The following is a 13,712-nucleotide window of genomic DNA, read 5'->3' as shown; positions in this document are numbered from 1 at the left end:
TTCAAGGGTGAAGGGGAACAAATAGGAGAAACACTGGAAAAATGGATCAAGGAAATGGAAGAGTACGTTGATGTAACCGGCTATAATGAGAGGAGCAAGATGGCTCTCTCCAGATTGAAAATTGTGGAAACGGCCAGAGTCGCATGGATGAACCATTACACGACAAACCGTCTCGACCGAAATACCCAGACCTGGTCAGATCTTAAAGCTTACCTTAGGAAGAGCTTCTGTCCTCCGGGCTTCTAGGAAACCAAAATGAATGAGTTCTTGGAATCGAAGCAGGATAGCCAGACCCCTTTGAGGTAGTAACTCATGCAAGAAGGTCATGTAGTGGCCTACGAATCCCAAAAACTTAGAACGCATGAGAGAAATTATGCTGTCCATGACCTGGAGATACTTTCAGTAGTCTATGCCCTAAAGTTGTGGAGACATTACCTACTGGGTCAAAGATTCACTTTGATGATAGATCATCAGAGCTTAAAGTGGATTTTCACTCAGAAGGATCTCAACATGCACCAAAGAAGGTGGATGCAGACCCCGCAGGAATTTGATTTTGAAATCAAGTACCGCCTAGGCAAAGAAAATGTGGTAGTAAATGCCCTCAGCAAAAAGCCTCCTTGCTTGCAATCATAGTAGTGTCAAATCCATTGATTATTGAAGCAAGAGAGAAGATCATGCACGATAGATTCTTTGGCCCTATTGCTACCCTACTTATGCTGGAAAGCAGAACTCCTCAAGAGTTGAACCGAGTTCAAAGATACAGCCTGGATGATGGAATTATGTATTATAATAGCAGGCTATGCATTCCCAATGATGAGGGGACTAAGGGTCAAATTTTGAATGAAGCCGATGATAGCCTTATAGCAGGACATTGAGGTTTCATCAACACCTACATGTCTATAAAGAAAAGATTCTTTTGGCCTGGACTAAAAAAGGATGTACTTAATCATGTACGTCAATGCTTGATAGTTAAAAAGTGAAAGCCGAGAGAGTAAAAATGCCTAGGAAGTTACATCCATTACTTTCCCCAGATGAAATGGGAATGTATCAGTATAGATTTTATTACTGGACTACCTTCATTGCAATCAAGTTACAACTCCATCTTTGTGGTGGTAGTTTTGATAGACTAACCAAAGTTGCCCATCTGATTCCAATAAAAGAAACCTACACTGCAGTGGATGTGGCCGGAGTGTTCCTAAAGGAAATCTTCAGATTGCATGGCCTACCCAGGAGAAAAGTAAGGGATCGAGTGTTGAGATATCGAGCTCGTCTAGTGAGGCGGTGGCCACTGATGACCCGCCTGGGGGATAGGCCCCACACTCACACCACTGGCATGGTTGGTGAGATCATGGGAGATATGCGGCCAGTGGGATGACAGGCTGTGTGACAGCCATTCTAGAGACTGCTGGCATAGTTATAGCGCCAGCTCATTTAGTCGGGTTCACACTATAGAGGACCCGTGTATGTATTGGTTGAGTACCTTTCATATTGTGTGTACTCTTATCTTGTATATGGTGTGTTGAGTGTTGAGTAGAGAAGAAGAAGATTTTCAGCCTCTCACCGTGTGTGTTCTCTATTAGGGTTTTGTGAGTGTGTGTGTGTGCTTGCAAGAGCTCAAGCTCTCTTCCCCCCTGCATCTTTTCATGGTATCAGAGCCTGGTTCGTGCTAAGGGCTGAGCTGCAAGCAAGAGAACCACAGGAAGCGGTACGAGGGTAAGAGCTTCAACTACTCTTCCCTATTGTGTTGGTGACTACACCCTTGTCGGGAGCTCTACGGGAGGCACCGGCAAAAACGGTCTCTGATTGAGGAGATTTCTTCGCGGGAGTAAAGCTATAGGGCAACTATACAGTCCTTTGGACTGCAATCCTTTGAACTGAATTTTTGGGCCGAAAACGCGTTTCGGGCGCGTCTGGACCTCCGTTTTTCAAAAAGCAGGCAATTTCGAGCACTGCGAGTAAGTCATCGATTCTCTGCAGAACTCTGTTTTAAGAACTGCAGGAAGACAGATTGACTGTGCAGACACTATGGGTGCTGCAAAGAGGTCTACAGTTGCCATTGGGTGTATGTATGCACATTGAAGTCACAGGTTGTGACATTTGAGAGTACTACAGTACCGCTGTGCAGAAAATACAGCAGTTTGTGCAGAAAAACCAGAGTGCAGTTTCTGGTAAAATTGTGTGTTTGGCAAGATGTCTAATGATGGCATAACACAGATTGTGGCTGAGAAGCTGGATAAGAATAACTTCCATGCTTGGAGGTTCAGGTTGACGAATTTCTTGATGGAAAAAGGCTATTGGGACTACATAGAAGGTGAGCATGAAGAGGCACCAGAGATACCGGCGACTGCTCTGCAGATGTGAAAGAGTTTAAAGACTGGAACCAAGGAGCCAGGAAGGTTATGTATTGGCTCTCCATTAGTATACAAGACACCATGATTGGGCATATTCAGGATGCCAAGTCCCCCAACAAGGAGGCGTGGGACACCTTGGTAAAGCTCTGTGAAACAAATACCAAGGCACGTAAGATACAGTTGAAGAATGAACTTCATACTGTGGAGAAAAAGAGCATGTCTGTGAATGACTATGCGCTGAAGATAAAGGGTATTGTGGAATCCCTTGCATCTATTGGTGTGTCAGTAGATGATGATGATAAGGTGGAAGTCTGTCTACGTGGTCTCGGGCCACAATACAAGGCGTTCAAGACGTCCATTCAGACTCGGAAAAACATTCCCAACTTTACAGATTTGGTGCCTATGCTGATTATTGAAGAGAAGAGCTTGGGTGAAGACCAACAGTCTTCACAAAGCAAAAATAGTTCAGAGCAACAAGCCTTCTACACGAGTTCAGGAAGAGGACGAGGTAGAGGAGGCCATGGACGCGGTCAAGGAGGTGGCCGAACAGGTAATCAGAATTATGGTCAGCACAGCAGCAGCAACAACAACAGTCCCAGAATCAACAACAACAACAACAACACGTAGGTGGAAGAGGAAAATTCACAGGCAGGGGGAGTCAAAGAGGCCGTGGAAATTGGCAAAGGCAATACAATGATGCACGTGAATGCTATTATTGTGGTAAGCCTGGACATGTGCAGGCAGAATGTTATAAGAAGCAGGCTGACATGCAAAATGGGAAAGTGCAGCAAAACAACTATGCATCCTCAAGCAGAAATAATGAGGATAATGAAAGGTTGTTTGTTATGCAGCATGTCGTGAATGCCATGTCTAAAAATGTTGATGCAGCACAAAAAGATAATGTATGGAATGTGGATTCAGGCGCTTCAAACCACATGACAAGTCATGGAGAGTGGTTCAAGGAGATGAAAAACCCGGAAAGACCAGGTTTTGTGGAAATAGGGGATGACACTGCTCATCCAATTGCCCACGTTGGAGATGTGCCATTGTCTATGCAGGATGGCAAAGTGAAGTACCTTGCAGATGTACTTCATGTACCGAACATAACAAAGAATCTGGTTTCAGTAGTTGGCCAGATGATTGAGCAGGGTTTGCAGGTTCGGTTTAACCCTGATGGGTGTTATGTTGAAGATTTTAAAGACAAGTGCAGGTTGGTTGCAAAAGGCAACAGAGTGGGCAGAATGTTTACATTGAATGTAGACATGCTTGAAATGAGTGCTGCAATGTTTGCAAATGGTTCAGGAGTTGTTGCAGACACAGACATATGGCATAAAAGAATTGGACATGTAAATGTGCAGAGATTGAAGTCTATGCAGACAAAAGGAATTGTGATAGGGCTGCCAAAATTTAAAGTGGAAGGTATGCAGAAAATATGTGAAGCATGCCAATTTGGGAAGCAAACAAAGCATGTGTTTCCACGTAACAGATATGTGAGCAGAAATGCACTAGATGTTGTGCATTCAGATGTATGGGGTCCTACGAAGACCATATCTATGGGAGGCTGTAGGTACTATGTGACTTTCATTTATGAGGACCACACAAGGAAAGTGTGGGTATACTTCATGAAAGAGAAGAGTGAGGTGTTCACTCACTTTCAGAATTTCAGAGTTTTGGTTGAAAAGCAAACAGGGAAATATGTAAAGTGCCTAAGGTTAGATGGAGGGGGAGAGTACTTCTCCAATGAGTTCTCTGAATTCTTGAAGAAGAATGGTATTCGGAGACAGTTTACATGCAGATACACTCCGCAGCAAAATGGAGTTGCTGAGCGGAAAAACAGGCACATTGCTGAGATTGCACGAGCATTGATGGAAGAGAACAATATGCCGCATTGCTATTGGGCTGAGGCTATTTCTACAGCAATATACATCATGAACAGGACTCCAACTGCAGCCATACATGATGTAACTCTAGAGGAGAGGTTTACTGGCAGAAAACCAGATTTGTCTCATCTGAAAGTCTTTGGATGCATTGCATATGTGCATGTGCCAGATGAGCTGAGAACTAAGCTGGACCCGAAAGCTGAAAAATGTGTGTTTATTGGATATTCCCTTGAGCAAAAGGGATACAGGTGTTATAACCCTGCTACACGTGAGCTGAGGGTAAGCAGGGATGTTGTGTTTGATGAGATGAGCAGCTGGTATGTTGCTGAAAAAGAAGCTGTCGGGGCTGATGTGAGTGGAAGTGTGGTTGCACAGAATGCAGGTCAGCAATCACAGTCTTTGAGTGGACCAGGAGAGTCCTCATCTAGTGGGTCTGTTGATAGACCATGGAGTGGCAGGCTGTGTCATAATACCAGCCCTGCAAATGTGATTACTACATCACGTAAAGGAAAAGAGAAAGTGGTTGAGCCCCTTGGTATGCCTGACATTTCTGCAGGGCATTCTCATGTTGATGGAGAGTCTAGTGGCTCAGATATGAGTCTTGATGAGGAGCTTGGGATCCCAGCTATGAGAACACCTGGTGTAAAGAAGGCTATGGAAGCCATGAATGAAAAGCTGCGAAGATCTCGGAGAGTGAGAAATTTTGTGCAGAGATTTACCTATGATGGTTATGTGGCACATCACTATGCATATATGGCAAAGGTTGTGCAGGTTGTTGAGCCCACATGCATTGATGAGGCTGTTGGAAATGTGTGTTGGGAGAAAGCTATGGACGAGGAGATGGATGCACTATATGGAAATGAGCCTTGGGATTTAGTGCAATTGCCTGAAGGCAAGAAAGCCATTGGATGCAAGTGGGTGTACAAAGTTAAACATAACAGTGTGATGGAAGCATAAACAGGTACAAGGCTAGATTGGTAGCCAAAGGATATGCGCAGACATATGGGATTGATTATGAGGAAACTTTCAGCCCAGTTGCCAAGATGGCAACGGTGAGAGTTGTGATAGCAGTGGCTACGTCAAAACAATGGTCTTTACATCAAATGGATGTAAAGAATGCATTCTTGCATGGGGATTTGCAAGAAGAGGTGTATATATGTTGCAGCCACCTGGTTATGAGGATGTGGGTCACCCCGAGCATGTTTGTTGTTGCAGGTTGAAGAAAGACTTGTATGGCTTAAAGCAAGCACCAAGAGCATGGTCTGACAAGATTTCTGAATATCTTGTCACTATTGGCTTTCATGTAGCCAATGCAGATTTCTCATTGTATGTGAGACATGGTGATAGAGGAGTTGTGCTTGTTGTCATCTATGTAGATGACTTGATCATTACGGGGGACCATGATACAGAGATCTTTGATGTAAAGATCTTGCTAAGACAGAAGTTTGAGATGAAGGATCTAGGGGAGCTCAGATATTTCTTGGGCATTGAGGTGATTAGGTCACCACATCATATTGGATTACTGCAGAGACAGTATGGCTTGGACATGTTGTCTAAGTATGGTATAACAGGCTGTAAGCCTATTTCTGTGCCATTGGATCAGAATGGCAAGTTGAGTGCAGATTCAGGAGAGATCTTGGAGGATCCTACTATGTACAGGAGCATAGTAGGAAGTTTGATCTACATGACGATCACCAGACCAGATTTGAGTTATGCTATTGGGTTGGTGAGTCAGTTTATGCAAGTTCCACAGAAACCGCATTTGGATGCAGTGAGACGCATACTGAGGTATGTGAAGTCTACTTTGCATTGTGGACTATTCTATGAGACTGGGACAGAGATATGTGTACATGGGTACACAGATGCTGATTGGGCTGGTACTATCTCAGATAGAAGATCTACCAGTGGATTCATGTTTTCTTTGGGGAGTGCTGCTGTGACTTGGAGCAGGAAGAAGCAGCCTACGGTTGCTCTATCGAGTACAGAGGCCGAGTACAGAGGAGTTGCTATGGCAGCATGTGAGGTAACTTGGTTGAAAAAGCTACTTGCAGACTTGGGTCTATCAGTGGATAGACAAGTTGTCATTTTCTGTGACAACCTTAGCAGTATACAGTTGGCCAGGAACCCACTATTTCATGCTCGTACAAAGTATGTAAGATTCCTCCCCCAAACTCCTTTTTGATGTCTAGTATCTTCTTCTATAATCAATCCCTCTTCAGAAATATAAAAGACTTGTTTCTAACTGTTTTAACCTAGAGAGAGAAAATATTCTAGAGAGAGAATATTCAGATTTTTTATATTTTTAGATAGAAAATTATCTCATCTTATTAAAATAAGTTCCCCTGAAACAGAAATTCAAAAAAGAACTTTCCAATGTGCAATTGGAATTAATTAGAAATGTGTATAAAGGACCTTAGTCTAAGGGTCTAGATTTTCAGAAATTTTTGGATTATGGTCCAATTAAGGTTCCTATGGGCCAATAGCATCAATCCATGTGTAGGGAGGAGATAAATCCAATTTGAAAAAGAAGATACCCAAAAATGAGTAAATGCTCACATAAGATGAAGAGTTGAAAATGTACAAGGTTTATTAGTAAAAAATTATGAGCAATATTAAAAGTATGACATATGTAAGGAAGAGGAGTTCTTTAAAGGAGGTGCATATTTCACATAAGATGAAGAGTTGAAAATGTACAAGGTTTATTAGTAAAAAATTATGAGCAATATTAAAAGTATGACATATGTAAGGAAGAGGAGTTCTTTAAAGGAGGTGCATATTTCACATAAGATGAAGAGTTGAAAATGTACAAGGTTTATTAGTAAAAAATTATGAGCAATATTAAAAGTATGACATATGTAAGGAAGGGGAGTTCTTTAAAGGAGGTGCATATTTCACATAAGATGAAGAGTTGAAAATGTACAAGGTTTATTAGTAAAAAAACTATGAGCAATATTAAAAATATGACATATGTAAGGAAGGGGAGTTCTTTAAAGGAGGTGCATATTTCACATGCTTGAATGAGTTTTAAACTCATAAAAATTGAGATATTTCATCTCTCCTCTCTCCTCATTTAAGTCTAGTTCCAAAAAGTTAGCTTAACTGACCTAAAAATGGTCAAATATTGACCAAACTGATTTAGAAAATTCTAGAATCAGTTTGTTTGGTTAGGAGCTCAATTTTTCCTATAAATAGAAGCCTCCCCCTTGTTGAAAAATATATAGTGTTTATGCATCGTTACTCTACTCCACCTAAGCCAAGAACTGTGAATTCATTTAATAATTCACTAGTTTTTGGAGCTTCCCTCTTTCTTCAATCCCCATTAGTGGCTCCATCAACATACTTAACCAATTGATTGGTTGGGGGCCTCTACCGTGAACAAAGAATCAAGCAAGTTGTAAGGTAATTAGTGAATATTGATCTTTCTATAATTTCTCAATGTTTCTCTCTTCTCAACCCCTCTCAAGCTTGAGAAGTTTAATTGGTATGGTTTTTTTTTAAATGCTATTGAAGTTTGAATAGTAGTGAAGAGTTACATAATTTAATAAATGCTATTGAAGTTAATTTTCATTTATGTTTAAATTCTTATGTAAATTCTCTCTCTCACTCAAGAAATGGTCATACTCATGACCCGTTCTCAATCCAAATCAAGCTTTTCATAAAGCTTTTCTTTAACCCAAGATTAAGGCCAAATTAATGGCTTTTTTCTATGCTTTTAGTTTATGAATATTGATGATTCAATCCATTATGGATTAATAATCCAATTAGAGATCATTTTAATTATTTTCTTAATGATAAGCATTATCCCTTAGAAAAATTGAGATTTATCAGTCATAGCAGCGGAGCTATGGCAAAATTTTTATAAAAATTATGCATAAAATAATCTCATTCAAAGCATAAAAAGAGGACTTCCTACCATATTCTAGGAATTATCATCCTAGATTAATTGAAAGAATTTCATTACAATCATGGAGAAATTGAATTTTAATATTAGGCATAATGGATAAATTTTTATATCAAAAGTGTTATTTTTACCATTTTTATTTCATGCATAGAAGTATACATAATGGATAAATTTTTATATCAAAAGTGTTATTTTTACCATTTTTATTTCATGCATAGAAGTATGCATAATGGAAAAATTTTTATATCAAAAGTGTTACTTTTATCATATTGGATTTCATGCATAGAGGTATGCATAAAAGTTGATTATTTTATTATAAAAGTGTGACTTTTATCATAATTAAATTTCATGCATATAGGTATGCATAAAAGATATTCTTTTTATACTAAAAGTGTGATTTTCCTCATAAATGGATTTTATGCTTAACTTAGATGCATAAGAGAAATTTTTTTATTCTAAAAGTGTAATTCCTACCAAATTGAATTTATGCATAAGAAGATGCATAAAAGATTGATTTTTTAATTCAAAAGTGTCATTCTCATCTAAATTGAATTTATGTATAGAAAAATGCATAAAAGATTAAAATTTAATTCAAAAGTGTCATTTTCATTAAAAATGAATTTATGCATAGGAAGATGCATAAAAAATTGATTTTTACTTTGAAAGTATTAATCTCCTTAAATAGAATTTATTCATAAATAAATGTGTAAAGAAATCTTATATCAAATGTAAGAATTCTCTTGTATTCTATAAATAGATAAGAGATGTGATAGGATGTGATAAGAGGTGTGATAAGATGCTTATGAAATAAGTTAGGAGGTGATAAGAGATGTGATAAGAGGTGTGATAAGAGGTGATAAGATGCTTATGAAATAAGTTAGGAGGTGATAAGATGAATTAAGATGTGTATGGGGGGATGAGGTAAGAAGTGTATGTGATAGGATAAGATGTATATGGGTTGTGATAGGGCGAGAATGGATGTGATGTAAAAGATTAGATGTGAAGGTATATGGGGTTATATAAATGGGAACGTGGAAATGGATGTATGTATGTGGATGTGTGGATGTGGAGATGGGAGTGTGGATGTATGAACGTGAAAATGGATATATGCATGAAGATATATATGCATAGATGTGAATGTGGATGTAGATGTGGATGTATAGATGTGAATGGATGTGGATGTATAGATTTGAATGGGAATGTGGATGTGGATGTATGTGAATGTGGATGTAGATGTGGATGTATAGATGTGAATGTGGAATGTGAATGTGGAATGTGGATGTGGATGTATGTGAATGTGAATGTAGATGTGGATGTATGTGAATGTGAATGTAGATGTGGATGTATAGATGTGAATGTGGAATGTGGATGTATAGATGTGGATGTATGGGAATGTGGATGTGGATGTATGTGAATGTGAATGTGGATGTGGATGTATGTATGTATGTGGATGTATGGATGTGTATGTATGAATGTGGATATGGGATGTGGATGTATAAATGAGGATGTGAAAATGGAGGTAAGCATGTAGATGTGGATGTATGAACGTGAAAATGGATATATGCATGAAGATATATATGCATAGATGTGAATGTGGATGTAGATGTGGATGTATAGATGTGAATGGATGTGGATGTATAGATGTGAATGGGAATGTGGATGTGGATGTAGATGTGGATGTATAGATGTGAATGTGGAATGTGGATGTGGATGTATGTATGTATGTGGATGTATAGATGTGAATGGGAATGGGGATGTGGATGTATGTGAATGTGAATATAGATGTGGATGTATAGATGTGAATGTGGAATGTGGATGTATAGATGTGGATGTATGGGAATGTGGATGTGGATGTATGTGAATGTGAATGTGGATGTGGATGTATGTATGTATGTGGATGTAGATGTGGATGTATGGATGTGTATGTATGAATGTGGATATGGGATGTGGATGTATAAATGAGGATGTGAAAATGGAGGTAAGCATGTAGATGTGGATGTATGGATGTGAATGTGGATGTGGATGTGGATGTATGGATGTGGATATGGATGTGTATGTATGAATGTGGATATGGGATGTGGATGTATAAATGAAGATGTGAAAATGGAGATAAGCATGTAGATGTGGATGTATGGATGTGAATGTGGATATGGATGTGGATGTATGGATGTGGATATGGATGTGGATATGGATGTGGATATGGATGTATGGATGTGGATATGGATGTGAATATATGATATGTGATGTGAAGGAATTTGAAGTGAAGAGATGGAAAATGAGGTGATTGGATGAGTACACATATAAATGGAATGTGGAATAAGTAATGTGGATTAATGAGGAACAATGTGGAAAAATGAGAGTTAATATAGAAACTGTATTTGTAAACTGTTTGTAAATGCTGTTTGTAAATGGCTGTTTTATGTCAAGAATGCTGGGGAAGCATTTTGACCGTCTTGTGATTAAGGTCGTGGAGACCTAACTGATAAAGTTGCAACTGCTGGACGGAGAGTCAATGGAGGACGTCTCGCGTAGCAAGGTCGACCGAGGTCTTGACCAGCCTCGGTTCGATTAAAATGGTGAGCTTCCGGTACGGTGGATGAGGGACCAAGGAAGCGGCCTATGAGTGAAGCGCTAGGTCACCTGCGAAGGATCCTAGAGGGTGCTGACCATACGGTGCTCGGGCTCTGGGTCGCCTAGGATACCCACGCGTGCGTCGAGGAAGATATTGGAACAAGGAGTAAGAGTTGTTTTGTGAAACCGGGCATGGATCTGGTTGACTGACCTTGCTGGTCCTCAACGGATGAGTCCATGGCTCTTTTATATGGATCTGTTGGTTGATCTTGCTGATCTTCAACGAGAGTCCATCTTGATAAATGATTATATTGCCGAGTATTATGGGCTAGGAACTATGGAAACGGCCTCTGAGTGGACAGGTGGTGAGCGTTCTAGTTGCCAATGATGCCATAGATACTCTGATGATGAAGGAATGATGGGAAATTTGAGAATCAACCGGATAATTTGGAAGACTGTGATCAGTGGTACTATGGTTTCATTAAAGGATTGTTTTAAAGTTAGCTGATGCTAAGAATAAGGCAATTTCATATTGGGTGTGTAAGTGGTGTGCCTAATTTTATGTTTGCATGAACTTCCGGCTAGGGGGTCTTGGAACTCTTTTCCTTGGTACCCGGGACAAAACCTAACCAAATTCCAAATTGGATCCCATCACTACAGTGGTTGGGCGGTTGGCTAACCCATGGGATCGGATGGGGTTAGGCTGGACTGATGGATCCGTAAATCGAGACTCAACTTTTGTTAATACGATAGATAAAGTAAATCCCGGACAGTAATTGTTCTATGGATAGGAATCAACGGCTGTGCCTCTTGAATGGGGAAAAAAGCGTTGATCCCAATGATCCAAGTGCAAGTTTCTTCCTTGATCTGATCTAGTATCTTGAAGATACAATTGGATCAGCTTGATCAGAAATGATCTTGTCTTCGTTAGAGAAAAAAAATTATCCTGGTGGAATCGCCCGTGCTTTCCGGTAAGGGAAGTTTTTCCGGGTTCGGTTTTGGAAAAACCGACGGATTAGTCTCTTGTCCGGATATCCGTGGACGAGGCCCCGAATGTGGGACCCCTGTCCCGCGCGAGAAGTGCTACTTCCGCTACTAGTACCTGAATCCGTTGCTCGGTGGGAACAGGGGGACCTCACAGTTGGTATCAGAGCATTTGGCTAATAAAGATCAACTGAGAAACCAAATATGTCAAAAATTTATCAAGAAGCACAAAAAAGGTTGTAATTGTGTGATATAATTCATACAATTTGATATTCAAATTGAAATTCGTAAATTGGTAATTGGGTCTTCAGATGGAAGTACCGCAATTATATAGAATCCCTGACTTGCTTGAGGCCTAGACATGATGGTATTTACCTTATAATTCCAAGGGCCGTGACTACCGTATATACCGAGAGTATAACTGCAGCTCTTTACTGACAGTATATACGAGTAAATCTAAGACTTGAAATTATAAGCGTTAATGCTATCCAGATGATGATTTCGAATGTGGTTGATATGATTTTTAGTTCTGTTTGGAAACCGATGAATTGATTTGGATTCTGATTGAAAAATGATGATTCCTGAAAATGGATTGAAATGTAATAAGCTGAGCGAAACCACAAGGTGGATGATTGGGACGAGTCCCTGTAATGATAAATGATGAAAATGATTCAGCAAATCACTATGAGATTAGTGGATTGTGCTGTCAAATTGCTACTGTTAACACTTGACCGTTAGATCAAGTTAAGGGATGACAAATTGAGAACTTACTTGACTGAAATTCCCGTGGAGGAATGCTCAGAAGGAAATTTTTCGGTCTAATGGACCTTTATCATGTTAAAGATATGAATGATATGATCTGAATGAATTGTTATTTAATGATGAGTTCTAAGGGATATTTATCCCAGTATTCTGTTAGGTTGACCAGAATATAAGGAACCCCAGAATAAAATTGGATCTTAAGAAAAAGAGTTGTCCTCTACTTTATGAGATGAGGATATCTCGCACTTTTTAAGTGGGGTAGAATGTAAGATTCTCCCCCAGCCTTCGAGGTATACAGGAGTAAGAATCTCCCTTTTTGATCTTATAATTATTCCCTCTCTAAAATAAAAGAAAGATTCTGTTTAAAAAAAGGAAGAACCTTTTTCCTGAATACTTCTCAAGAGTCCCACCTGTTTTAAGGATTCAGAACAACGAGTTCAGAAGTGAGAATCGATGTTTTGGATATCAAGGTTTTGGTCTCGAGTACGACCCAAAAGAAGTTCTTTATCTCTTGGGAAGTATAAGAAGTTATCTCCCAGATATTGTGGACCAAAGAAAGTAGGTGATTTAACTTACGTACTTCTTTTATCTCCTCATCTCAAAGTTCTTAATGCCTTCTATAGAAAATTGTGCCAAACCCAAATCATGGAAAGACGGTAAAACTTCAGTGGGGCAAGCTACCATTGGCTTCTAAGTTACGCTAGCTCCTTCCTTTATATAAGTCGTAACTTTTACTTGTCGCTCACAGTAATCTTACTCCCATCGATCTCCTTTCTTCCTAATCTCCTTCATGGCTTGGCAACAAGAATTAGTTTTATCCATAATGATTCCTCACCTTCAAGACGCAAGTGAGTCTGTGAAGAAGGATTTTATAGAACAGTATGAGCGCTCACTTTTCCCTCACTTGGGAACTTCTGTAGCGCAGACCAAATGGCGGACCTATCAAGACATAACTAGGGTAACACCCTGGGGTCAGCAGCACTTTCGCAACAATGTCCGCTTGGCCATGGTTATTGAAGCCTTGGGTTTGGGTCCCCGATACTACTGCGTCATGAGATCAAGACATCCTGGGTTTTCTGAGCGGGTCTTCTTATTGGCGTGTTTTCTTCCTCATGAGAAGATATGCCTTTACCCCGTTTTTGGCTTGCCTCTCAGAGGTCCTTTTGTTAGATCACCTCATACCACTGAGATAGGTGCGGCAATAACCAGCAGAATCATTCCCATAGATGAGTTACCCTATACTTGTGCAGCTTGTGAGTGCTG

The sequence above is a fragment of the Cibotium barometz genome, chromosome 19 (assembly GCF_041138505.1).
Source record: "Cibotium barometz isolate CiBa-2024 chromosome 19, ASM4113850v1, whole genome shotgun sequence".
Taxonomy (NCBI): Eukaryota; Viridiplantae; Streptophyta; class Polypodiopsida; order Cyatheales; family Cibotiaceae; genus Cibotium; species Cibotium barometz.
This window is presented reverse-complemented; position numbering follows the sequence as displayed.